Here is a 27,290-nt window from a genome sequence, read left to right on the forward strand (position 1 = left end):
AGTGTTGTAGCCAGTTTTAACCAGCTCTTCAGTGGAAAGATACACAATGTGACTGTTGGAAGACTGATCCATACCCCTGATGACACCGTATGAACTGACCAATGACCAGATTGACCAGAAGCAAGAACCAATGAAAACCTGCCAACTTGTCCCTTTGTTATCTCTGTAACCTGTACCGAATATAGGCTTGTTTACTGGCTTCAGTGTTCAGACATCTTCTTTGTGACCGCAGACTTCAAGACTGAATGACTGTATAATGGGACCAGTGCGCATGCTTATGTATCGGCTGTACCTATTGTTCATTTACTTGCTTTTTACTCTAATTCTTAAAACAATATCGTGTTACCCTTTTTTTTACATAAAAGAACTTTTATGCTTTGGAACCACATGATTAGACTGGAAAGCAATTCCTTCTAAAGTGACTTGCACCACAAATTAGTGACTGAACGGCATTCATAGACATCACTAAGGGGGTGCTGACCACACCTGGTCACCCTCCAAGTATGTGGCACCAAAATACCAGCACCTCCTCAGTGACAGGGATTCGGTTCTGCACACTAACATGCGCCCGGCTCCCAGGCACTGAGCAGAAACCGGCAGTGCAGGGAGAGTCTCTGGAGGCAGGCCAGCATCATCGGGAGTGCTAGAGTGCTGGGCATGCCTTCAGAATACTGAAACCAGGGGGGGGGGATTGTGCTGCAAAGCCATGTCCCTTCCCAGCGAGGACACACCCCATTTTAAGATGCGCAATGGCAGGGAGCTTGCTAGCCACACTGGGTGTCACCGACCAAAATGCTGCCACTGCCGCCAAAGGTGCCAAACAACAAAACAAGCACAACCCGAGACCACACAAAGAGGGTATCCAACTCAACCTTCTAACTTGACTAAGGGTGATGATGCTGCCTCCATTAGGGTGGTACAGCCTCAACAAAAGTGAGTGCACCCAAAATTGAAATAATTGCACACTAGCTGATGACCTACCTCTCTTTTCCACCACAAAATAGCCATACAAAAACAAATGAGCAATTTCCAGGCGGGGAGGGGTGGGAAAGATTCACAAACAAAGAAGCTTTTGGCGGAACAGCCAGAGCCTTATAAAAGTTACACACAAGCCACACCCACTAAAACTTCACAGGCTACCATAAACACCTGACCTATGCCCATAGCCTTGAGGCTTAATTTACCTCAGTTTCATGACAATCCTTTGGTTTTACGTCCATTTCTTTTAAACTCCCCATCACCTGATGCGTACCTTTCCTGACACAGCAAAGGGTAAACCACAATATACCTTCCCTGACACAGCAAAGGGTAAACCACAATATAAAACCTGAAATAACGACACTGAGACTTGCGTAAGGGGAAAGAAAGGCCAGCTTTATTTATTTTTATTTACATTTTTTTTTTTGTATTTAAAATCGTATTACAAATTCTTTAAGCTAATAAGTAACCTAACTGAAACTGAACTATTATAATTGTAAACTAGCTAATAAGAGAAAGCAAAGAGACAGATACAGTTTGGTGGCTCAGAAAGAACGGCCCCAAAATGCAATATCGCCATCTACACCATGACATTCTTACAAATGGGGGGGCGCTTATCCACCAGCCCATAATACTTCCTAAGGTATTCACCTCCCGCCCAATGACACCACTTGAAACTCACCGCGATCAGTGAAACCGCTGACCCCATTATAGTGTAATCAGCCTAAATCATGTATTGGACAGAGGAGCACCTAAGCTGCTAAGGCAGATGGCGACTGCCACCGTTCTTTCCCGTCATCCGCGGACACCTCTTCCGGTCCGCGATGCCACCATATACTATCTAGCACCCTAGCAATCCCCTGAACTAAAACCTAGAGAAACACACAAAAACCTACTCATATAATTTTACACCATAAGTACCAAACGATGAGCACCTTTGAATCTTACAAGAGGATGAGGACTAACCATGAGATAGGTAATGAACAAGAAAAGGAAAGAAGTGAAGAAACCTACGACAGAGGGGCTAACATGAAAGAAAGGGGGTGGAGGGAGGGGGGCAAAAATCCCAACTTGGCCTGAGGCAAAACACAAAACATCCACCAGCCGGCTGTAGCCTGGGATAAAACTAGTGGTAAAACAAAATTCTTCAGGACCCCCCTAATGGCAAGTAGCTACTCCCCAAGTTGGGACTTTTGAAAAAAGCAACTTACCGAAGTCTAATGTACTTTTTGTAAGCACCAGACCTCCAACGGCCCAAGGCCTTAATCTGCTCGACGGAGGAACCGGAAATGGCGGCAGCCATAGCGGCACCAATCCGAAATGAATGAGTTCCAAAGTCACGCAGAGGCAACCCGACTGCTTCTAGACAACGCTTGAAAACCCAACCAAATTGAAAATGAGTCATGGGGGATCCATTTGCATGTATCAGCCATGCCCCCTCCAAGAGGGGATGAAGTTCTTGGTACCGCCTAGCCCGCGCAACCGGGCACACCTCGGGATCATCACATGCTTGCATGGAAAGCCAACGACCCCTTCCCAATTGGTCCATTTTGAACCGACGAATCCGACAAATAACTGCTGCATCTTCAATGGAAACGTGGGACACGAGCAAGGATGGGGAGCCTCGCTTAGAGGTAGCTCCTAATTCTGACACCCGAAAAGCTCCATGATAAGCTATCACGAAAGCCGATCCAAACAATCGGGCCTCATAATTGGAAGAGCAAACCGACGGTAATGCCGTGAGCAACGTGCAAGCAGTTGCAAATCAATGGGTCTACGTGAGTCTGGAGGAACTGGAGCCAATCTGGCTCAAAGCCTTCTGAACCAATGAGCTCTTTGAAAGGACTTCCAAACCCTTGACCTGGAAAAAATGGGACTAGCCTGCCAACATTTTTACGACCACACCTCTGGACCTGCCCGACTCGAATAAACTCAAGGATAAGTGACCGTCCGGCCTTACCTTGATTCTCGCTGCGGGACGCAAACCTGCGCCATTCAGCCCAAGCCGCCTGATAGCTTCTCAGGGTATGTGGCACCAGGGATCGAAGGGCTAGCCCCTCCATGCCGGCTCTATAAACTGCCAGACATAAGAAGGGCACAACTCACCGACTTGACAGGCTGACAGAGCCAAAGCGCGGAACCATGGCCAATCAAAACAAGACAGGGAGTCTGCAATATCATTATCCACCCCAGGCACATGCTGCACCCGAAAAGTGATATTGTACTGCAGACAAAGCAACACAAATTGGGACAATAAACGAAGAGCGGGCAAAGACGCTGCACGCTGTCGGTTGATCGCATAGACCACACCTAGATTGTCGCACCAAAACAGGATGCTACGATTGCACAAGGAAGGACCCCAGAGTTCAAGGGAGACCATAATTGGAAAGAGCTCAAGGAGGAGAAGATCCCTCATTAAGCCTCTGGTCACCCACTCAATGGGCCAAGGGCCAGAGCACCAACGACCCTTAAAGTATGCCCCAAAACCCAAACGCCGAACTCCGCGAACAACGAAAGAACCCCCTTTAGCATGGTAGCGCAATGTGAGAATGGGAACGCCTACCGTCTGAAGCTGGCCCCACTGACATCACTAGTGATGTCAGTGGGAGTGATTTTGGCTCTGATAGAGCCAAAATCACTCCTGGCCTTGCGGTTGAGAAACCCGACCACAGGGTTTCACTCGCAAGTCCGATGGTCGCGATGGTCAAGACCATCGCGACCATCTTGTTGGACGCTCGTATATGCTGTGGGTGGTGACCCACAGCTATACGAGTGTCCAGGAGGACGCTCCATTTTAATGGAGGTGGGCCCTGATTCAGAGCGAGCGCTCTGGTCAGAGCGTCTGGCTCTAAATCAGGGCCTAACTGCGCAGCGGGCGCAGGCACGGCTGGAGGGACGACCGCAGGGGCTGAAAAATCAAGGGGGGCCAAAGGCCTCACCCCAGCCACCACTTAAGCATATGAGGCAACACCATTATTAATAGGCCCCTGAGGCTGCACCCCCAGCCGAGCATGCACCGTGGACCGGCCACGGATGTCCCGCCTGACCGCACTGCCATGTCCTGTGCGCTGATAAGCGCGCCCCATGACCCCTGTAGGCAACCCCTGCTCCTCTAACGAGTCCCCTTAGCTCAGACGGGACTCAGAGCCGGAGCCACCTACCTGACTGTGGGGAGAAGAAGAAGCACTCCGCGGGCAGCGATTAGAACCACCACCCGCCGTGCCACATGACCCCCTGCACCGGGCCCTGGAGCGTATAGGACTCCCGACGGGCGCAGCGCTGCTGCCCGCTCCACCATGGGAAGCGCGGCTTCTGATGGGCGCCATGCTGTCGCCCGCTTCAATGCCAACAGATTCCATCGCTGCACGGCGTGACCCCCCGCGCCGGGCCCCGGAGCTAGAACAGCTCCCGACGGGCGCCGATAATGGCGGGAGGCCAGCCGGTGCCTAACACCCACGCTTGCAGCAATGTGAGGGCGGAGAATGCTGGCGTCTGGAGGGAGGTTGCTAGGAGACCCCATGGCGGGCCCTGCCGCATTGATGCAGTAACGAGCAGGGACAGCAGCCCGGTGCTGGGGACGAGGCATGACTGCTAAAGGTAAGAGGGGATAGAAGGGAAGAAGGAGGGAGAAGTGGGCCTAGGAAAGAAAGGTAGAGGGAAGAGTTAAATGCAGGAAGGAAAGGAAAGCACTCTACAGCAATAATAAAGAAAGACAAAGGAGAAAGTACTGAAACAAAGGAAAAGGAATTAAAGGAATAAGGAGAAACCAGTAATAAGATGACAGAGATGTAGAGCAAAAAAAACAGTACTTTCCTGTACAACTCCAGGAAAGCTGTTTAAAATGCCTACCAAACACACAACTAAAATGGCTCCTAAACTCCTCCTCCTATAGAAGATGCCCTCTAACCCCACCTTCAATCTCAGTTCACCACAATAAACCCTTTCCTATCAGAAAAGAGATCACCCCCAGGTTCGGGTGTTTAATTTGCCTCCGTGCATATTAAATGCACTATGTCTCTCTATCCTTGGACCCCCTGTCACTGGGTCACTGACATTGTGATTACTCCCTGAGCTTTCTATATTGTCGCTGTATGAGGTGGTGGTGGTGGCACTTGGGCCAGGAGAGGAGGTCCTGGGCACAGAGAGGTAACAGTTTGCATCACACAAGTTACTATTAAAGTGGAGCCAGTTGAGTTTATTTTTCTATAAGGAGCCAGAAAACTTCTAGCTGCAGTGAAAAACGAGTTTGAGGTATAGGAGTGTTTGATGCAACAAGTTCCTGTCAGTAGTTAGATAAGAACTTCACATCACTAATGTGTATGGGTTTCAGTCAGGATGTTGACATTCAGAATGTCGACAATAAAAATGTCAACACCATAATGACCTACCCTCCAACGTGACCCCTTCCACCCGGTACAAAATGCTCTGCTCCTGGACTTCCTACTTAATTAATGATTACAACCACCTGTGTTGAACTAGGTAATGGATGAGAAGGGAATTTCAGCACAGGTGGCTGCAATCATCAATTAAGAAGGAAGTCCAGGAGCAGAGCATTTTGTACCAGATGGAAATTGACCTGCATGTTCGGTCGACTGACGAGACGATCAAACAACCAGCGGGAGCGCGCATTGTTGATCGTTAACAACCAAACACTGCACGATATATAAATGATTTTTAAACAATTGAACGATAACGACGTTGTTATCGTTCAATCGCCTGCTAAAATCGTGTAGTGGATGCCCCCATTAAGTCACCTGTGCTCAACTATGGCTATCCTTAAAACCTGGACTGTTAGTGTGCCTTGAGGACCGTGGTTGGGAACCCCTGGTCTAATGGGTGCATGCCTTAAATAGTCAATTCATTAACTAGTGGAATTAATTTTATAGTTACCACCTTTGAATATTCGAATGCTTGAATAAGCTTGAGAAGATATAAGCACACTGTTTGTTATTTGGTACAGTACTAGTTAGAGCTGGTTTTGTTGATAGTTTGTATTGGTTGAGGTCAGTTGCCAATCATTATTTGATTAGCCTATTAGCTGCCCCGTCGAGGCGGGGTTTAACATCTGTATTTTAAGGCTGGAGGAGGAGTCAACTGCCTCTTGCCATTTTTGAGATCAGAGTGACAAGCACCTTTGTGATCTGAGTGATAAGTACCAGTCTAGCATTTTATTCATTTTCAGCTTTCACTATCTATATTTTCTTTCCCTTTCACACAGCTTTTGTCTCTTTCCTCGTATTCTTTTCACACTCTTTTTTCTTCTCTTCCCACCCCCGCCTTCTTCCTCATTACTGTCTTCTCTATCCTACCCCCCCCTTATTAACTGAGAATGCCCCGTCCCCGCCGTAATGCCCCCCCTCCCCGCCGCCTTGCTGAAGCGGCCAGACCATTATCGGTCGCCGCAGCCTCTCCCCTTGCCCGGGGTGCGCGCCTGACCTCAGTGTGCGCGGGCCCCCTCCCGCCGTCACGGCCGCGGCAGCGGGGAGCCCCGGCGCTTCTCTCCCACCCGCCCCTTCGCCATCCGGCCTCCGGGCTTGGTTGGCGAGGAGTGCGGAGAGCGCTCCCAGCACCCCCCGCCAGATCGTTCCGCCGGGCATTGGACCATTTTGGACCGCGCGGGGCCCTGTCTCCCGCCCGCCGCTGCGGCTGCAGTGGCAGGTGAGTTTTATATAATAAACCCGCCATGCCCGGCGGGTACACCAGGGACCCCCAGCTTTAATTTGACCCAGGTGGCTTTAGGGGCTGTGCGCCAGGCCTCCCCGGCTGGCAGCCACGCCCCCTCGCCTCCGGTGGCCATTTTGGATGCTGAGGAGTTTTTTACCTCCTCAGATTCCCCCCTCTCTGTCTCAGGGACTGGAGGTTTGGGGTTTACTACAGCGCCTAGGGCGCAGGGCTATTATAGGACCCAAGGTAGCGGGCCCGCAGATTTGTTGCACCGGCCCCCTTTCATCCACTAGGCCCTAGGCCGTTGGCGCAGCAGGATAGAGCCACCCCTTATGGGGGCTCTTGGCCCAGATTGCTGTCTCCAATGTCGCCCCCCCCCCACCCGCTGCGGTCTACGCAAATGCGGGGCAGCAGTTCTTGAATTATGGGCCTGGCCCCGCCCCCACCCCTCCCTTTGAGTTTTCACCTTATTTTAGCCAAGGTGTATACCAGCAGACAATCCCAAACCCGTTCATGGGTCCGAGCCGGCAATTTTATGCCACCTCTCACGGGCAAGCGCCGGGGTTTTTTCCCCAACAGTTCATCTCCGCCCCAGGCAATTTTGCACCCATGCACCAGCAGTTTCAATTTAATCCTGGGCAGCATGCAAGCCAGCAGCTGGTGCGTCAACCCCCCCTTCCACAAACCCCGCCCCCGCCATCCACCCCAGTGGTGCATCCACCTTCCCCTACTCTAGCCCCGCCCCTACCACCTTCCCCAGCATTTCCTCCTCCTGTGCAGCCCCCATTATCTTCCCCGCCACGGATCACAACCCCCGCGCCTGTTGCTGTATGTCCTCCTTCGGCTCCCGTTGCTATCGCAAATGTCTCGAGCCCGCAGGTTACATTAAGTCAGCCACTAGCATCCGGGTCATCTTCAAGGGATGTCGTCACTGATGTAAGCGCGGTGGGCGCGCCGCACAACGAGAGTCAAGCCTCCTCCTCTAGGCATCTGCCGGAGGTCCCGTCGACGTTTGGAACAGGTGAGACGAATATTGCAGTTCCTTCAATTGCGCAGTTATCACACTCTGATGAGTCTTCAGACTCCTCTAGTTCTGGTGAGAGGCCGCGCAAGCTCATGAAATACTTTGTGCAGCAGTTGAAGGGTAAGGGCAAGAGTCCCAAAAAAGCGGGTAGTATAGCGGCCAGTTCGGCTCCAGACGCTTCGGGGGATGCGGTCCATTGCTCAAACATGGCAATATTAAGGGGAGTTAGGTCAAAAATCAGAGAGCGAATTCGTAAGGGTCATTATGTTGACATGTTCGCCATTACTCATGATGCTAAGATGGCGTTAGACGCAGCAAAAAAGGGGGGAGTGGCAGCTGAGGAGGCCAGGAGGAGCTATCAGAATTGGCTGACTGGTATATATGTGTTTGCTGCATGTTATATCGAGACACGCCCAGCTGAATGTCTGACTGTGCTGAAGTACCTGCATTTAGTGCAGGGTATGCAGGTCGCAGCTAGGCATAATGTTTGGAGGCAGTATGATGAACTGTTTAGGAAAAAACAGGATGGCCAAAAAATTTTAAGTTTTGGGTTCAAGGACGTAGAGGTATGGCTGGAGGTGACGCAGCAGGCCCGATCAGCTGTCGAGCCTGCGCTGGGACGTAAACATCCCTTTCCAGCCCGCCCCGGTTATAATACCGGAGGCAAGGGGAAGTGCTACGCTTTCAATAACGTCCAGTGTAGCAGAGGGGCCAGTTGCCACTACCGGCACGTGTGCATGCTTTGTGGGGGAAGTCACACTGCAAAGGATTGCAATCGCCCCGGTAGTTCCGCAGCAGGAAAAGGGGATCAGCGTACAGGTGCTAAATAAAGCGGTGTCTCCAATTAAGTTGGAGATATTAGAGCGTTGATTGAGGCGTTATCCTCTTAAGGAGGACGCGGCCTTCCTACTACAAGGTTTTAAAGAAGGTTTTAGGTTACCACTAGTTCGTCCAGTTTTAGTTGTAGCTAGAAGAAATCTTAAGTCAGCTAGGGATTTTCCAGAGGTTGTGGTGGAAAAGATTGAGGTGGAGCTGAGTTTGGGGCGCATGTATGGCCCTTTTGCCTCACCGCCTGTGGAAAATCTTTGCATTTCCCCGCTGGGCGTGGTACCAAAAAAGGAACAGGGAAAGTTCAGGTTAATACAACACTTGTCTTACCCGGAAGGAGGGTCAGTTAATGACGCTTTAGATCCGGGCGATTGCAGTGTCACATACCAGTCATTTGAGGATGCACTTGGTATCGTTCGGGATTTTGGTAAAGGGGCTTTGTTAGCAAAGATCGATGTTGAATCGGCCTTCAGGTTGCTCCCTTTGCATCCCGAATCATTTAAGTACATGGGTTTTCGGATAGGCGATTCCATTTACATAGATAAGTGTCTACCTATGGGCTGTTCTATTTCTTGTTCCTTTTTTGAGTGTTTTAGCACCTTTTTGCAGTGGTGTCTGCAAGCAGGCACTGGCCATTCGGGCGTCACTCATTATCTTGACGATTTCCTGTTAGTAGGGCCGGCCGAGAGCGCAGTCTGTAGTGACCTGCTTTTTTCGGCGAAGGTGCTTTTCAGTTCATTGGGCGTTCCCATTGCACACAAAAAAACCGAGGGCCCCGTTACTAGTTTATCTTACCTGGGTATCGAAATCGACACTGATTTGAGTTTATGCAGGCTCCCCTGTGAAAAGGTGCGGAAGATCAGCGAGTTGTTATTGCATTTTACATCAGTTAAGAAAATAACTTTGAAGCAGCTGCAGTCGCTACTAGGCTTGCTAAATTTTGCTTGTCGCGTCATTCCCATGGGTAGGGTTTTTTGCCGCAGGCTGGAGCGTGCCTCTGCAGGCGTCAAAAAGGCTTGCCACATGGTCCGCCTTTCGGCGGACATGAAGGAAGACTTTAAGGTATGGTTAAGATTTCTATGAGAGTTCAATGGGGTTCGCATTTGGCGAGCTTCAATTGTTCACAGATGCGTCAGGGGCATTAGGTTTTGGAGCATTTTTTGGCGGGGAGTGGTTCGCGGCAGCTTGGCCTGAGTCGTGGCATTTGGAGGGTTTGACACGCAATTTACTCCTGTTGGAGCTATTTCCGATTGTGGTGGCGGTGGAGCTCTGGGCTTCAAAGTTTAGCAATCGGAGAATAGTATTTTGGTGCGATAACTTGGGGGTGGTCCAAGCCATTAACAATCAGAGGTCGGTCTGCCCCCAAGTGCTCAGGCTGCTTAGGCATTTAATTTTTGTCTGTCTGTTGAGAAACATTGATTTTAAGACCAGGCACGTTCCTGGTGTGGAGAATGAGATAGCGGATGCCTTGTCACGGTTCCAGTGGGGTAGGTTTAGGGCATTGGCATTGGCTGCCAGGATTCATGGTTTGCCTTGTCCTGATTTTGTCTGGCAGATCATAAATCCGGCATGGAGGGACTCGCTTTGAGGGCACTTGCTCCAGGTACGTTTAGGTCTTACTCCGCAGCTTGGAATGAATGGCAGGTTTTTCTTGCAAATTCCAAGAAGGGTAAGGAGCTGCATGTCAGTATGTCTGAATTTGTGTGGCAGGGGCATGAGAGCGGTCGTTCAAAATCTTCCATGTCTGGCGCCTTAGCTGGCATTTCGTACTTCTCGCGAATGTACGGTTTGAATGATCCTACGAAGTCATTCATCATTTCTAAGGCGATGAGAGGCTGGGCGAGGGAACAGGCGACTCCGGGCGATTCCCGTAGGCCGATAGATGTGTGCATGTTGAGGGATTTAGTTTTGGCAGTCTCAGGAGTAGCTAAAGGTGAATTCAAGGCGAATTTGTTTAGTTGGCTTTTGTGCTGGCATTTTTTGGCGCTTTACGGGTTGGGGAGTTAGTCGCCAAAAAGAAAACATCAGTCAACTCAGGGTTGCTTCTATGTAATGTTGTAGTAAAAGAAAGTGCCATACTGTTAAAAATACAAAAATCAAAAACGGATCAGATGGGTCGGGGGCATTGGACTTCTGTTTCCTCGCACCCTGAGCCATGCATCTGCCCGGTCACTCTAGCCAACAGATATAATCAGCAGCGTCCAAAAGGGGGAGCTCAATGGCTTATTCATGAAGATCTATCCCCTCTATCCAAGTTCCAGTTTGCAAGCGTTTTCGATAGATGCTTGATAGCTTTGGATGTGCCGACTGAAGAGTTTGGCACCCATTCGTTTAGAATTGGGGCGGTAACTTGCGCTGCGGCATCAGGTTCTTCCGCGGAGGCAATCAAGCACTTGGGTAGATGGAAGTCGGCAGCTTATAAGGGTTATATAAGGGGCGATAAGTTACAGAAGTAGTGGCACCCCTGGCGAGTTTGTTATTTAGGAAACCCAGTGCCTTATGCTACCCGCCGCTAGGGGGGATTGGAGTTCTTTTCACCTTTGCCCTCAAAGAAAGAGGTTTGGTGTTGTTCACCTCCATCTGGGTCACCTAGACAACTCAGTTTTCCCCTTCCATGTTTTCGTTCTGTTTTCAAGTTTTGTTTAAAAGTTAATTCAAAATTATTAACGTTATGTTATACTTTTTTCCCATCACAGGTTTTTTGGAGAAAGATTGCCGGGTGTGGATTGTTGGGCATTCTTTTGTTTACTGAGCTAGCAGGCATAATGGGGCCAGTTTAGCCCATTTTAAGGTCCGTTGGATAGGGTTGAGAGGTTTCAGGTGGAGCGGCCTTTTGGACCTGCTATGGCAGTCAGAGAGTAAGTGGGGGACCCCTGACTGTCTGGTCGTGCACTTAGGTGGTAATGACCTTGGCACATGTAAAGGAGTGGAATTGATCATTGCCATTAAGCATGATTTGAAATTAGTAGCGGAACGTTGGCCACTAGTTAAACTTTGCTGGTCTGAGATGATTCCAAGGAGGTTCTGGCGGGGTACACAAGGTGGGGCGGCCCTAGACAGAGTAAGAAGGCAGCTGAATGCTGCAGTCTCTCGGTTTGTGGTTGGCTTGGGCGGGCGTGCTATCAAGCACCCTCGTCTTCGATATGAGGAGGTACATTTATATAGGCCAGATGGAGTGCACCTCACTGAGGAAGGTTTATGGTTTTTCGTATCTGACATTCTAGCCTCATTGGAATAGTTAGTAGGGGCTGTGTTTTTTGTTTGGTGGCGTTACGTATCCATTCATTTTGTCCATGTTGTTGGTGGAAAGCAGTGCTCCTCGGCGGCTCAATTTAGCGCGGCAGAGCTTGGCTAGCATTCCCCCTTTGAGAAAAGCGAGTCGGTTGCTACCTTAAGGGAGAACCAGGTCTTTATCCTAGGGAGGGGCCAGCACTATGCTAGTTAAGGGGGGGTGGTTCTACCCAGGTTAGCTCGCGCAGGGGGTGGGGAAAACTCCACCCCATTTTGGTAAAGCGTTCAATTAATTATGAGCTGTGGACCGAGGTAGCACTGCTTTTTCGCCACCAGGACTAATTAATCAATTCTAATTTCATATAATAAATTTGGCTGTGACCTCTTTTTACCAATTCTATACAGTTGTCTGTGTCTTATTTATTAGTTAAGTTATTAGCTTAAGAGTGTTGTGTAAAATAATAAAACTATGGGTGACTTAGAATATTCGAATGCTTGAATAAGCTTGAGAAGAAATAAGCACACTGTTTGTTATTTGGTACAGTACTAGTTAGAGCTGGTTTTGTTGATAGTTTGTATTGGTTGAGATCAGTTGCCAATCATTATTTGATTAGCCTATTAGCTGCCCCGTCGAGGCGGGGTTTAACATCTGTATTTTAAGGCTGGAGGAGGAGTCAACTGCCTCTTGCCATTTTTGAGATCCCTCCCACCCACCCGGCATATTGAGGAATTGGTTTGTACCAATATTTATTTGGGGTGAGGAATTGGTTTGTACCAATAGTTATTAGTTGAGAAAATTGGTGTGTGCCAATACGTTTCTCATTGGAATATGCTATGTTTCTTTTTCCAACAGGTGAGGCGCAGCAGGCGGAAAGCAGTGCTCCTCGGCAGCTCAATTTAGCGCGGCAGAGCTTGGCTAGCATTCCCCCTTTGAGAAAAGCGAGTCGGTTGCTACCTTAAGGGAGAACCAGGTCTTCATCCTAGGGAGGGGCCAGCACTATGCTAGTTAAGGGGGGGTGGTTCTACCCAGGTTAGCTCGCGCAGGGGGTGGGGAAAACTCCACCCCATTTTGGTAAAGCGTTCAATTAATTATGAGCTGTGGACCGAGGTAGCACTGCTTTTTCGCCACCAGGACTAATTAATCAATTCTAATTTCATATAATAAATTTGGCTGTGACCTTTTTTTACCAATTCTATACAGTTGTCTGTGTCTTATTTATTAGTTAAGTTATTAGCTTAAGAGTGTTGTGTAAAATAATAAAACTATGGGTGACTTATCATTTTTAGATTCCTGGACAGGGGGTGTGGACAAAACTGCAGGATGGATACAACCATTTTGTCACATTTCTGGACAGTTTCTTACCACCCTAATAAACATCCCCCTTATGCACCTTTATGCGGGAAATTCAATTTGCAAATCGTTTGCAAATCGTTCAGACTGAAAGATAAAATTTCAAGGGAAAAAAATCAAGGGAAAATCATTTAGAGATTGGACAGGGAGTAGATCGTCTAGTGGATGTGCCCCTTTAATTAGTACAGTACCTCAGTTATTTTGATTTAAACATCTGTGCTTAAGCATGGATATCACTAAAACCAGTGTGCCTTGAGGTCTGAGGTTGGGATTCACTGCATTAGACCACAGGTTCTCAAACTCGGTCCTCAGGACCCCAAACAGTACATGTTTTCCAGGTCTCATCATAGAATCACAAGTGAAATAATTAGCTCCACCTGTGGATCTTTTAAAATGTGTCAATGAGTAATGAATGCACCTGTGCACTTGTTGGGTGACCTGGAAAATGTGACCTGTGTGGAGTCCTGAGGACCAAGTTTGAGAACCACTGCATTAGTCAAACCATGCCTACAGGGTTATTGTCACATCCTTTTTCTGTTACAGTATGCTGGTAGAAAAGCCGGAGCCGCCTGCATGTGTTTGCTCCTCATGTTGGAAGTTGCCAATCAGCCCCTGCCAGAGTGTAACTGCTGCCTATGCTGCTACTGCAGTGACCAGCAGGGTGCAGGCATGTACAGGGCCCCTGCTGATCACTGCAGCAGCAACGCAGTCAGTGTTCAGTCTGGCAGGAAGCCGATGTATTGCATCCACAGTTCAATAAAGTTTTTTATGTTTGTTGTGTCACAGAGCACACAAGACCCACCCATTGAACGACCGAGCAGAGGAACTGCTGCAGGTGGTACAGAAGGGGTCTTAGGATGGAGAGACAGAAGGGCGCTAGGGTTGGAGAGACATAGAGGGACTGGATAGACACAAGGGGGATGAGGCTCGGGGACCTGTACCTGCCAGGGACACGGAGATGTGGGGGCCCCTAAAAAACTGGGTGTACAGGGTCCCATGATTTCTGTTGGTGGCCCTGGCCTAAGGTCAACTGCCCCCCATCACCCCCATTGCAGCCACTAATTAAAATGCTCAATTATCATTTTTATTATATTCAGGGTGCCATCACGGGGGTTAGGGAGATGCTGAAGGGCTAGAGAGACAGAAAGGGTGCTGGCTGGGGTTAGGGAGACACCATAGGGCTGAAGAGACAGAAAGGGTGCTGGCTGGAGACACAGAAGGGGTGCTGGCTGGGGAGACAGAAGGGGTGCTGGCAGGGGGTTAGGGTAACACCGTAGGGCTGAAGAGGCAGAATGGGTGATGGCTTGAGAGACAGAAGAGTTGCTGGCTGGAGAGACAGAAGGGGTGCTGGCTGGAGACACAGAAGGAGTGCTGGCTGGGGAGACAGAAGGAGTGCTGGCTGGGGTTAGGGTGACACCGTAGGGATGAAGAGACAGAAGGGCTTGAGAGATAGAAGCGTTGTTGGCTGGAGAAACAGAAGTGGTGTTGGCTGGAGAGACAGAAGGTTGCTGGCTGGGGAGATAGAAGGGGTGCTGGGTGGGGAGACAGAAGGGGGCTGGCTGGGGAGATAGAAGGGGTGCTGGCTGGGGAGACAGAAGGGGGCTGGCTGGGGAGACAGAAGAGTTGCTGGCTGGAGGGACAGGAGAGTTGCTGGCTGGAGAGACAGAAGGGTTCTGGCTGGGGAGAAAGTAGGGGTGCTGCCTGAAAAGACAGAAGGGGGATGTCTGGAAATGGAGAGACACTGCGGGGCTGGAGTTGCAGAAACACAGGGGGGGGGCTGCCTATTTTGTCAGTGTTGGGCCCCACAATTTCTGATGGCTGCCCTGCTTATATACAAGAAAAGTATGTAAAAAGAACATGTAACAAGAGACCGACTAAATCTACAAATGCAATTCTGACACTTTAGGCTTACGAGTATGAGTCCTGAGAGCTACATTGGGCCCTTGTGAAGTCACTTTTTGGGCCCCTATCCCAAAGCTGTGGACAAAACCCCACCCAAAAAAATCAAAAGCTGTGTGTACAACCTAAGGGATAGACCATGCCTCTAACTTTTGCTGTGACACAGGTGTGACATCCTGTGCATGCTCGCACCCCCTCTGCATGCCATTTTGGGGGCGTGACCGCGCATCACATCCCCATTTCTCATCTCACTGGGTGTGAGCCCTGCACATACTGTAAATACAACACTGCAACTAATATACAAATCAGAGTGCTACCGAACACCCACCAACATAATATCACAAAAGATGAATTAATACCTAGAAGTCTTTTTCGAGGACGCCACAAATTTTTTTTTAGTGTGTACATGTGTTCAAATATGATAAGAAATAAAATACGTATGGGGTCTGATTCAGAGGACGCTTTTGAGGCGTCGGATGCAAACCTAGCTGAGATATATATAGTCTGCGCATGCGTAACCAGGCGATGGTTACCACCTGGGTATGCAGGATGAATTTAGACATAGAAAGAGACAAGAGAATCAATTTCAGTTGGGTCTTGGGTGACAACAGCGGGGAGGCTAGCCAGACGCGGGCATGACGTGGATGTGTCGCGGTCAGCGACTGCAACTTTTTCCGCTATTGCACTTATTTCGGTGGTCATGTTCAGATTGATATGCTGTGCCTCCATAGTGCTAATGCAATGTCCGAAGGTGCGACCAGTGCATCGAATGTAGGGATGAGCGCAGGGCCGCCATCAGGGGGGGACTGCTAGGACTCTAGTACCGGGCCGGGAGACAGAGGGGGCCCTGCTGACAGCGGCTGGCAGGGGCCAGGGAGAAAGCATCAGCGCTGTGGAATTTCACCTATGTCGTAAGTACTGGAGCCAGCCGTGAGCTGTGATTGGCTCGCGGAACAGCAGCCAATCAGGAGCAGCAGCTCCTTATCATCCAATCAGGAGCGGCGCTCCTGATTGGCTGCCATTCCGCGGGCTTTGATTTGCTCGCGGCCGGCTGCGTAGTTCAGATGCTGTAGCGGTGCGGATGCTGGCGCATGGCTCCAGTCCAACTACATAGTTGAATACCACAGCGCTGATGCTTTCTACCTGGCCCCTGCCAGCCGCCCGGTGCATTCCTCGCCGCAGCTAGCCGGGCCCAATCTCTCTCGCAGGTATGTTGACCCTGCCCTGTGCCTTCTCTTGTCCAGCCAGCGCTGTTCCCTCCAGTCCAGCCAGCCAGTCTTCCCTGCCTTGCCCCTCCCCCAGTCCAGTTAGTCTTCTCTGCGCCCCCCCGTCCTAGTCCAGCCAACCGGCCTATCTACCCTGTGCCCCCTCCCATATCCAGCCAGCCTTTCCTGTGCCCCCCCCCCAGTTCTGTGCAATCCGAACTGCTCCGAACATTGGGGATCCGAGTCCACTGACTCGGATCCTCGCGAGGATCTGAACGTCATTCTCCTGATGTCGATCCTCGCTAGAGGATCCAACGCCAGGGCTCCACAAGTGTAGGGCAGACCGCAGTAAGAGCAGTCTGCCCTACACAGTAACAACACACAGCCGCCAGTGGCGGTTGTGTGTTTGTTATAGCAGCCAATGAGAGTCAGACAGACTCTCATTGGCTGCTGCGTCCACGGAGGGAGCTGGCTGGAGCTCACTCATGAGCTCCGCCTTCCGGCTCCCCTCGCTGCGGACGGCAGCAGTCATGGCAGGAGCGGGGATTCAGGTAAGTTTTTTCTTCTTTGTGTGTGTGTGGGGCCGCTACTGGGGGCATGGTATAGGGGGGCCACTACTGGGGGCAATGCAGCATAAGGGGGACTACTAAGGGGGCAATGCAGCATAAGGGGGACTACTAAGGGGGCAATGCAGCATAAGGGGGACTACTAAGGGGGCAATGCAGCATAAGGGGGACTACTAAGGGGGCAATGCAGCATAAGGGGGACTACTAAGGGGGCAATGCAGCATAAGGGGGACTACTGCTGGGAGCAATTCAGCATAAGGGGGACTACTACTGGGTGCAATGATGCATAAGGAGGACTACTAGTGGGGGCAATGCAGCATAGCGGGGACTACTACTGGGGGCAATGCAGCATAGCGGGGACTACTACTGGGGCAATGCAGCATAATGGGGACTACTAGTGGGGGCAATGCAGCATAGGGGAGACTACTACTGGGGGCAATGCAGCATAGCGGGGACTACTACTGGGGCAATGCAGCATAATGGGGACTACTACTGGGGGCAATGCAGCATAATGGGAACCACTACTGGGGGCAATGCAGCATAGAGGGGACTACTACTGCGGGCAATGCAGCATAAGGGGGACTACTACTGGGGGCACTGCATAGGGGGGACTACTACTGGGGGCACTGCATATGGGAACCACTACTGGGGGGCACTGTATATAGGGCACTACTGTGAGGTGGTCTAAATTGACTGTAAATGACTGGAAATTAATGTTATTGAGATTAATAATACTCTAGGATTAAAAAAAAGGCCCAAATTAGGTGATTTTAGCTTTGTTTTGTGAATTCTTGTAAAGCAATCCAAATCCAAAGCCAGTCACGGCAGGTTTAGCAAATCCAAATGCAAAGTTGGATGACGAATCAGAGCCAAATCCAAATCCAGCAAAAATGGTCCGGCGCACATCCCTAGTCGACTTCATAAGCAAAGTGGTGTGTTTGCACCCTCACACTGCGGAAAAAAAAACACAGTTGTGGTTGCATTAGCCTCTAGCTCTGAATCAGGCCCATAGTGTAGTACAAGAATGGAAACAACACCTATAGTATACAAAGAAACTCCATAGTTCAATGAAAAGGCGTAGACAACTTCTGGATCATAAATATAGGAAGAAAACATGACAATCTGACGTAAAATCCTCACTAAAAGGAAAATCAGTATTTGATAAAAAAAAAATAAACACAGTACAAACAACTTTTGCTGTGCGTAGCCCAATGGCTGCCACCATCTGAAGATGACATTAGCTACCAGGGCCAAGCTCAAGAATGCAAAACAATCTGTCACATGATAAACTCTGCATTTTACCAGCCCCCATAGAAACTTAGGGGGACTACTTTTCCAATCAAAAATGGGGATCGTAGCAGTGGCTGTACCCCTAATATCTGCTGTGCTCCCCTGTACATACATTCAGGGGATTCTTAATATTTTCTGCTATCCCAGAAATAAATTTTGACGAATATGCCCCTTGACCATAAGGTACTGATGTTTGGTAACATTTAATTTTTTACACAGACACTACAGCAATCTCACATTTGGGAAGTGCAAATACGAGGCTAATTCAGAGTTACTCTCAGCCAACTAACATGTTACCGATGCGTTTTGTCAGGACAGACCTATGTCCTATACTTCACACTTCCTCAGGGTTAAACCTGAAGGATAGGACATAGGGCCTGATTCAGCAAGCAACACAAGTGAGAGAACGCATGGTGCGAGACGATGTTTGCGATCTGCGCCTGCGTATGCATCACATTGCGCGTGCGCGAACAGGTCGCTGAGTATGGTAAGGGCTCCCTTAGAGTACGAAGGGAGCCCGCAGAGACCTTCAAAGTTGATTTACTGATTGACAGGTAGTGCCATTTGTGGGTGGTGACAGGGGAGAGGTCGGCCGAACGCAGGTGTGCCTGCTCGTTTGCACGCCATTACAGGGGCATACATAAATTAATCTCAGAGGTGCTGCACGCAGGCGGGCGCCTCTCTGTGTGCATGAATCTCTCAAGTCCTGCAGCAGGGTAGGGTCTACCCTTAGCTTACACGCAGCTTCGATGTTCCTGATGTTCCCGATGTTTACGCTGTCATCACGGCATAGGTAGGTGGGTGGCTTTATGCTTGGCTGGGTGGCTGCTTCTTATTCTCACAGTGGCTGGGTGCATGTGTCTGCTATTGTGCGTTCCTTGCTGAATCGTTCTGTCCTGATGAAATGCATTGGTTGTATGCTGGTTGGCTGTCTCCATTTTCAGATTAGCACAGATAATCATTTTAAATTATACGAGCATTATCATATACAGTGCATTCGGAAAGTATTCACAGCACTTCACTTTTTCCACATTTTGTTATGTTACAGCCTTATTCCAAAATTAAATAAATTAATTTTTGTCCTCAAAATTCTACACACAATACCCCATAATGACAATGTGTAAAAAGTTTTTTTGAGATTTTTACAATTTTTTTTTATTAAAAAAACTAATAAATCACATATACATAAGTATTCACAGCCTTTGTCGTGAAGCACAAAATTTAGCTCAGGTGCATCCTGTTTTCACTGATCATCCTTGAGATGTTCCTACAGCTTAATTGGAGTCCACCTGTGGTAAATTCAGTTGATTGGACATAATTTTGAAAGGCATACACCTGTCTATATAAGGTCCCTCACTTGACAGTGAATGTCAGAGCACAAACCATGCATGAAGTCCAAGGAATTGTCTGTAGACCTCCGAGACAGGATTGTCTCGAGCCACAAATCTGGGGAAGGGTACCGAAAAATATCTGCTGCTTTGAAGGTCCCAATGAGCACAGTAGCCTCCATCATCCGTAAATGGAAGAAGTTTGGAACCACCAGGACTCTTCCTAGAGTTGGCCGGCTGTCTAAACTGAGCGATCGTGGGAAAAAGGCCCTAGTCTGGGAGGTGACCAAGAACCCGATGGTCACTCTATCACAGCTACAGTTTTCCTCTGTGGAGAGAGGAGAACCTTCCAGAAGGACAACCATCTCTGCAGCAATCCACCAATCTGGCCTCTATGGTAGAGTGGCTAGACGGAAGCCACTCCTTAGTAAAAAACACATGGCAGCCCACCTGGAGTTTGCCAAAATGCACCTGAAGGACTATCAGACCATGAGAAACAAAATTCTCTGGTCTTATGAGACAAAGATTGAACTCTTTGGCATGAATGCAAGGCGTTATGTTTGGAGGAAACCAGGCACCGCTCATCACCAAGCCAATACCATCCCTACAGTGAAGCATGGTGGTGGCAGCATCATGCTGTGGGGATGTTTTTCAGCGGCAGGAACTGGGAGACTATTCAGGATAGAGGGAAAGATGAATGCAGCAATGTACAGAGACATCCTGGATGAAAACCTGCTCCAGTGTGCTCTTGGCCTCAGACTGGGGCGACGGTTCATCTTTCAGCAGGACAACGACCCTAAGCACACAGCCAAGATATCAAAGGAGTAGCTTCAGGACAACTCTGAGAATGTCCTTGAGTGGCCCGGCCAGAGCCTAGACTTGAATCCGATTGAACATCTCTGGAGAGATATGAAAATGGCTGTGCACCGACGCTTCACATCCAACCTGATGGAGCTTGGGAGGTGCTGCAAAGAACCCGATGGTCACTCTGTCAGGTGCTGCTGCGAAACTTCCCAAAGATAGGTGTGCCAAGCTTGTGGCATCATATTTAAAAAGACTTCAGGCTGTAAATGCTGCCAAATGTGCATCAACAAAGTATTGAGCAAAGGCTCTGAATACTTATGTACATGTGATTTCTTAGGTTTTTTTTTATTAGATTAGCAAAAATCTCAAAATAACTTTTTGCACATTGTCATTATGGGGTATTGTGTGTAGAATTTTGAGGACAAAAATGTACTTATTCCATTTTGGAATAAGGCTATAACATAACAAAATGTGGAAAAAGTGAAGTGCTGTGAATATAAAGTGGATGTTTTCATTCGTTGATAGATGATAGTTGATAGGTCTGAGATGCGTGAGCACACGCATAATTCTAGAGAGGAAAAATGTGGTACCCCACTAGTTTGTTGGGTAGTCTCGGGTTACCCACATTATGTAATAAGCCGCTATGTTTTTATTGTATTAAAAGGGGACTGTGTGCATTTAATGTAGAATATTGGACTCTGCACTTATGCTAATTGCTTTGGGGGTAATGGACAGTTTATTGCCACCCCACTTCAGTGGCCAGCACCACTTGCGGTTTGCAGTGCCAGAACTTTCCGGATGCCTGGTTCTGGTGGGCAGGAGCCGGCATGTGCAACAGAGAGGACAGTTGAACTGCCACAGACTCCCTAACAGTAGTGCCGACTAAGGAGAGAGAGATGCAACTCACTTATACGGAGACAGCAGAGGAGGCAGAACGCACTGCTAACATGCGCGGCACTGTGTGCATCACATTCGGTGACTGCCGATAGAGAGAGAAGTCCCAGCATAGTGCTGGGGCGGCAGTGGAGAGCAGCCTGCTGGAGAGGAGGCCTGTCTGATGGGGCTAAGCTGTTCCTTCCCAGCCGAGGAGTGTCCATCGGTTGCCACTGATTGACAGTTGGAGCTGCCAGCTTGCAGAGCACTGTACTGCCGATGAGTCTGCCAAGGGAGCAGTGAGTACAACGAATACGGTACTCTGCTTACACCGTGCACACACTACTGGTAGCAGAGCATATTATCCTATCAAGCTGAACTCACATAGAAAGGAAAACCAGTTCAGCATATTGAGACCAGCCAGAGCTGCCGCATAAGTCCTAATAAGGACAGACAAGTATAATTCCTATAATAACCCTCAGATCACGATAGTAAAAGAGGTCAGGATACAACTTTCACAAACAACACAAAGTTTATTTGGGCTAAAATCTCCTCGAACTGCGAATCTGCTGACTTCCTTGTATGTGCACCGACGACAGCATCATTGGCCAACAAGTAAACTGTAGACTCTTATTGGCGAATTAGTATAGTCCGGACTAAGGGCCTGATTCAGAGCCGGATGCTCTTTAAGAGCGCTCGCTCTGAATCAGGGCGTCCCTGTTTTTTTTAAAGACGGCCTCCTGGCCACTCGCTAAGTGGCACAGCTTCAGCGAGCGGCCAGGTGATGTTCGCGATGGTCACGACCATAGGGGCTTGTGACGAGACCCTTGTGGTAGGGTCTCGTTCCCATAAGCCCCAGTGAGCTTTCGGCTCTAATAGAGCCAGAAGCTCACCATTGACATCACTCGTGATGTCAGTGGGGCCGCCCCCAAATGGCAGGGGTTCCTTAGGGAACGCCTCCGTTTGGCCAGCCACCCCCCCCTGCTCGCCTCCAAAACTGGTCAAACTGTCAATCAAAATCGACAGCCGCCCCGCTTTGGTGCGAGACCCTTAGCAACGGAGCGCCCGTCGCTGGCCGAGGTTCACGCATGCTTACACCGGAGCCGGCTGTGCGCTCGCGAGCGGGTCTGAATCAGGCCCTAACATCTTTTGATAGGAGTATAGTGTATTGAGTTCAGACTAATTACTGTTACACCTAAGAATAGATGGTACAAAGCTGTATTAAATGTTTCAAAGTGTTTACGTAAAATGTGACAGTATCAGAACAGCTAATATGTCACTGTAATTGTTGTCTTTGTGGGATACTAACATTTGAATTCCAATAGCACCAGATCCAGTGTTCCCATACAACAAACTGTTATGTTGTAAAGTGTTACTGTGTTTTCATAGTAGTAAGGGTTGTGTGGAACCATTCATTCATCCTGCAAGCCTAAATTCCGGTGTTCCTGCAAATTAAATAATTTTATTTGTATGTGGATAACCCTCTTTAGCTCTTTGAACCAAGAGGAATCAAGCAAACCATTCAAATCTAGTAAAATCAGAATACCTCACATTATAATCCCAGCTGAATATAATCCCAGCTTTGGGAATACCTCACATTACACGTTTAATATACCTGTCGGGGTACTACATGTGTGTGTGTAATTCAAAAGCGTAATCCGTGAGTACAGCCAATACTCAACACCCCAATTATTTTGGCTGCTCGGATCTATCCACACATATAAATAGGGACGTGACATCACAAAATCAGGTGCATGACATCAGAAAACAGCATTAACCCCACCAGGATGATGCATTACACTTTTGGAGATGTAATCGCCATTCTTGCTTTGAAACTATGCAGAAGAACTGTTCTATTGATGTATTACCTTGCATGTTCTTGCGACCAGATAAACCACAGCATGAATAAATTATTCATACTCACATACTGGGATCAACTTCACAGCATATTTTGTAGCACATAGTTATAAATTTATTTCAAACAACCCCAGCTACAGTTGGGATTTTTTTTTTTTCTCTGAGTCTCCTCTCGCTCTCACAAAGCAGCTGCAGGTTGCGTAATACGTTTTATCAATCGCTCCAGCTGGTTTATTAATATTGCTAATACCTATTAGTTCCTATCACTTCCAATTTTATTTTTGTTTCATTTTTTTTTTCATAGAAGATTTGTCATAGAAATAAAAGAAAAACCCATTGCTCCGATTTGTAATTAGTTATTTATTTCCTGTGTCGCCGGACAGGAATATGTATTTTCTACGGCATTTTCTGTGGAATAAAATAAAACAGCTGTTTGTTTCCCTCCTCGGGGAAGCAATCAGGGAGCAGGGATGGGGTTTTGAACTGTGCAGATTGCTGCTATGGTAACGCAGTTTCCATGTCGGCCCTTCCGTAGAGCAGTGTAGGTACCAGTCGTGTCTTTTACATGTTAACGGTAATGAGCGGGATTCTGCTTTCCCAGTCTTTTCATTAATTATTACAGAATGTACTATTCACATAGTGGCTTCCACGCTGTTTCCGAACACTGCGTCCTGACTTTCTCAGCTTTTATCTCTGGTATTAGCAGTAGTGGGGGCTGGGGGCAAAGCTGGGATTATATTCACAATTGTGGTAATGATTTGTGAACGGAAACAAGCTGTTATCAATATCACATTAAATAGGAGATAGTCACAGTATGCTAATTATAGATAGCAGCTTGTCTGGAGTGTTGTAGTTTCAGAAAAGCATTGGGCAGCTCTACAGACTGCAGGACACAGGCCCAGAGCAACCCTCGCATGGAGCAGCGCTACTTTGGCGCAGTGTGCCGTTCCAGGCACCTTGCTAGCCAGATGCACCGCTCGCACATCACTCCCCTCGGCCCTGTGCACATACATTTTAATACTTAATATACTCACGGATAGCAAAGTACAGCCACTGGCAAACACCAACAACCCTAGTGCTAACGCTATGTAGGATTTAGGTGAGGTCTCTTCACTGACCCCCATGGGTGACCTGATATAGTGGGGGGGTGAATCAGATGCTTCTGTGAAGTTGGACGCATCTCCTGATTTCCAACTGGCTGTGCATGCGTCCGATGCACAAAATGTGGTGGGGTACCTGCGCCATATGATGCGTTTGAAGTCACAAGTTGGAGCATGCGTGGCGCGTCTTGTTTGAACCGACACTAAAGTCGACGTCTCTGGGCGGTGACTGGGTGGCGAGTGTCAAGATGCACAGCGCAGCTGTTTCTGATGGGAGTGTCGTGGTCGACACTATTGACGATGGTTATGTATGTGGACTCTGGCAGCGGGCGGGATAGGCTTGCACTTGTGATGAAATGCGTTAGAGCTTCCGTTATCCATAGACATTGCTCTGCATCTTGGTGATGTTATGACCTCCGGTGACTATTTATCTAACCCGCACAGACTACCAGTGCAGACTCTGCTTTTGGTGATAACCTCTGTCTGCTGCTCCTGTCAACATCTGCGATAGCTAGCGCCTCCGCAGCTGAATCGGGCTCTCTCTACATTCACTGGCAATGTCTTTGAAAAGGCAGGAACAATGGTACCACTATTTTTACACACAGGTGCCAACACTGTGGTTTATTCAATGGAACCAATGGTGTATCAAGCACTAGGGGCATACTTTGAGAACTGAAGGACATGGGCAAAGGTAAAATTTCCTTTCTAGGCTAGGCAATCAATTTTCAGATCCTACAGTTCCTAATTATCCAGAACTATATTGTCCATTTGGAAATACATGCTTTATCATAAGGCCTCCATACATCAGCAATTGATTGCAACAATTGTGCAATTTGCAATCGATTGTGCATAAAAATCTTTCCCTTTTTCAATCGATTGCAGATTGCAGAATTGCCACAATCGATTGAAAAAGGGAAAGATTTTTATAACACAATCGATTGCAGATTGCACAATTGCTGCAATCAATTGCTGATGTGTGGGGCCTATACTTAGAGGGGCATTGTTTTAATTGGAAACACACAGACTAAGGCCCGTATTCAAGTAGCCGCAAAAAGTCAGAGACTTTTCGACTATTGTACTTTTTACCAAATTCGCCTGTTTGGGATGCAAATTCACGGCATTCCCTGTTCAATTACAGAACAGGCGAAAAGGCAAATAGGCGAATGCATAACAGGCAGAAAGTACTGAATACATTGGGCGAATCAGACTGTACCCCCAAAATAAGAAGCACTGACACTGGAAATCATTACAGATGTGTACTACTAGCCCTAATAAATGTACTTTGTGTCCTTAAGTTGTGTTATATGCTTTCTAGAAGCTTATTTGTAAAAGTTGTGAAGAATGATAGAAAACAGTATTTCTTGGTTAGAATAAATAGTCCAGTCATATATGGGGTACTTGAAAATGGGTGCTAGCATATTTTTTTGTCTCAAAAGTGCATTTTTTTAAAATCCACCTGCTGCAAGCACCCGCAATCCTAAAAACAGCTGCCCCATCCATACGGCCAGCAAGAAACCTATTTCGCCAGTTTTTATCCTTGTCCCCCCCACTTTTTTCATTTTCGCCCCAAAAATTACGTATTTTTTGGGTTGTTCTGAGGTAATTTTTTTTGACTGATTTGTCCTTTGGGATAAGGGGGGAAGGGGAGAGTGTCCAAAGGGTTCTGAATCAATTCCCCACATTTGCACCCCAAAATAGAGATTTTGCATTTTTTTCCGCCTGCCATTCATTGGAGAAACTTTTCCGTCTGTTTCAGTGCATTGCATTTCTGCTTAGGCAAAAACGTCCTGGAATTGAATTTGGAGATGGGACGCAAACAGGCGAAAAGCGACAATAGGTGAAACTTTTTCGCCGAATTCGGCTTTTTGCATCTAATTGAATCCAACTCTAACTCAGCATCTGTTTTACATATTGGCTGAATTTAAACTGCAAATGTGTTGAATATTATAAATTAAGCACACATTACTATCTCCTATATCCAGTGTGATTTCCTTTTAGCAAACTACTTATTGCTGCTTGATACAATGTTATATGTTTTATACTGATACTGTTGCTTTCTTATACTGGTTGTTACATTTTTGTATTTTTATTGTATCTTTGGAGCCATTTGATTTCTCTACTTTTAAGTGTTGCTTAATTCAATATGGTTTTCGATTTGCACTTTCATACACACAGATTTGTGACTTAAAGTGCATACTCACTAGGTGATAATTTGCCTGATTTGGCCAATTCCAGAACACCAGAATGACACATCGTGCAGTGTCCACTAACGATAACGATCCCTATGCGCATTCCTGTTTGTTGTATCCTCAGATCTTACCTAAGATCTGGCAATCTTGTTAATGAGATTAAGGTCGTTGGTCAGATCGTTTTCAGATTGCACAGTTTATGCAAGATATCGTTTGTTCTGGAGTGCCCGGGAGTTGCTGGGGGAATTCAAGGGAAATCGTTGACAGCATTGCATCTTTTGCGTGTCGTCTAGTGTGTAGGCACCTTTACTTCAGCGGATAGCTACATGAATATAGTACTTTGCCATGCCCGCAGAAGTGTCCAACTCAGAATCAAGCCCAGTGTGTTTGATAATGTGGATATGAGATCTTAAAACTATTAGACCGGTATATATCAATTTTCACAAGAAAATTCGCATACATCCCGCCCTCTTTCGCCTGCGTACTGGCATTTGTGATCGCCGTTATGCAGAACAACTTCCGGGACAACACTTTCAATAAGAGCTGTCACAGCAACGAGAAGACCTCTTGACACAAGAGTTCTATTGTGCATAGGCAGTCATTAGCCTTCACATGCGCAAGCCACAGGGGAATGGAGAGGGATCCTTAGGATCCCTCTCCGGGGACTTTTTGCTAATACCCCTTTTACGCCGGAACTAAAACCCAGGTTATTGCAGGGTTAACCCGGGCATCTCCCTTGTGTAAAAGGGGAGAGGGTTGGATGCCGGGTCGAGTGACCCGGAAATCCAACCCAGGTAACTAGCAGGGTTTAACACGGGCGTAGCCCGTGAAACCCTGCTGTTAGAACAGCGCACTCCGGGTCACGATGACCTGGAGTGCGCTGCTAGCCGGCCGATTGGTCAGTGGCGCTTGGAGATGACGTCATCTCCAAGCGTCCACTTTCATGCCGGGAAAGTCGGGTCTATGCAGACCCGACTCCGGTGTGAGCGGCGCCGACTCGGGAATATCCCGAGTTGGCGCCGGCTAAATTCCGGGTCTGATCCGGATAGGAACTCTGTTCCAAATCCGGTTCAGACCCGGAATTTTGGTGGAAAAGGGGTATA

Source organism: Taudactylus pleione, unplaced genomic scaffold (genome assembly GCF_031769625.1).
Source record: "Taudactylus pleione unplaced genomic scaffold, aTauple2 ptg000314l, whole genome shotgun sequence".
NCBI lineage: Eukaryota > Metazoa > Chordata > Amphibia > Anura > Myobatrachidae > Taudactylus > Taudactylus pleione.